The sequence below is a fragment of the Nesoenas mayeri genome (assembly GCF_963082525.1).
Source record: "Nesoenas mayeri genome assembly, chromosome: Z".
In the NCBI taxonomy this organism is placed as follows: Eukaryota; Metazoa; Chordata; class Aves; order Columbiformes; family Columbidae; genus Nesoenas; species Nesoenas mayeri.
The window spans coordinates 6,776,773-6,778,213 of NC_137542.1; positions in this window are offsets into that span (position 1 = coordinate 6,776,773).

Genomic DNA, 1,441 nt, shown 5'->3' on the forward strand with positions numbered 1-1,441 from the left:
GGACCTTCCTGGTGGAAAGGAGGAATTTCTTTACAGGCTGCCCCTGCCTGTCCCCATCCACCCAGGAGAGGTGGCAGCTTGCCCTGAGCCACTTGTGCTGATCTGGTCCCCTCTCCCTTCTTACTCCTCAGGGCTCCAGCATATGCCACCCTGTTATCTCCCCCCCCAGCAGCCTGGTGAGCACGGAGAGCAGGGACTGCTCCTCCAGCTTGAGCTAATGGAGGAAAAGGTCCCTCAGGTAGCTGCAAGCGGTACGAGCAGTACACATGGTCATGTACATTGCGGAAAATCATGGGTGAAAGTGTCAGGTAATTGTGCCTAGGAGTTCCACACCAGCCAGCTGTTGTTGTTTTTTCCCTTGTGTTAAATTATTTCCTTCCTTTTTCCAAATATGTTCCCTGAGATTTTGTTTCCAGCAGGTCTTCTTGTAGCCTTTGAAACACCACCTCAGCCACAACCAAAGCAGAGACCTCTTCACATCTTTGCACTTGGCTCACTCATTCTTTGCAGTATGGAAAAATGCAGTTTAATGTCTATAATGTCTACTGCCATCCATAGTGGGAGGAGAATTAATTGTGTTTCTGTTTAGGTAGGTAAGATGGCTGCTGCACAGGGGAGTTTCCATCTTTCTCTTCAAAGGCAGCTTAACAACCTCAGCAGAGTCACACTCTCTAAACCTCAGGACAATTACAGGTCAGCCTTCAGAGACCATAATGCTGCAGGCATGGTGCATCTTCAAGTGATTCACTGTTGCTTGCTCATTAGCCAGCCCTCAAATACATAAACTCCAGTCCACTCTCTTCCTTGTCTGACTCCCCCAGAGATGGGATCTCGTTAAGCAATCCTTGCCATATTTAAGATGAGGCTGTCTGGAGCACCACCCTCCTGGGACTGGGCTTTGCTTTGCAGACAGGAATGGGGCAGGGCAGATCTGACCAGCCAGGCAGTGGCCCCAGGCAGGGGATGAGCATCATCTCACAGCTCTCCATGGGACTGTCACACCAGTGGGAACTTGGCAGAGCATAGCGCTGTGCTCCAGAAACATTCTGCCCTTGCCAGGGACCTCAGATGCTCCAAAAGGTTTTTTAGTCAATGGGCAAGATGCCTTGAATGAACACCCACAGTTGTCTCAAAACAATGGTCGTCAGCAACTAACGAGGACTCACGGGTCTATACAAAGGCTGATCTGATCACTTTGCTGTTCTCCCTAGTGACCTCGAGAGAATACAGAAAATTAACCCTAATCAGACTGGAGGACACAATAGAGAAGATGAGGAAGGCAAGAAAGCTGGCAGAGTAGCCCAGCCTCTTTCAAAATGTATTTTAATACATAAAAAGAGAGGATACAGGCCAGGATGAAAGCAGCCTCCTGAAGTAAGGAACTGCAGGAAGAGGATTTATTGATCATTTTGGACAAGCAAGTCCACAGGAATGGCCATGG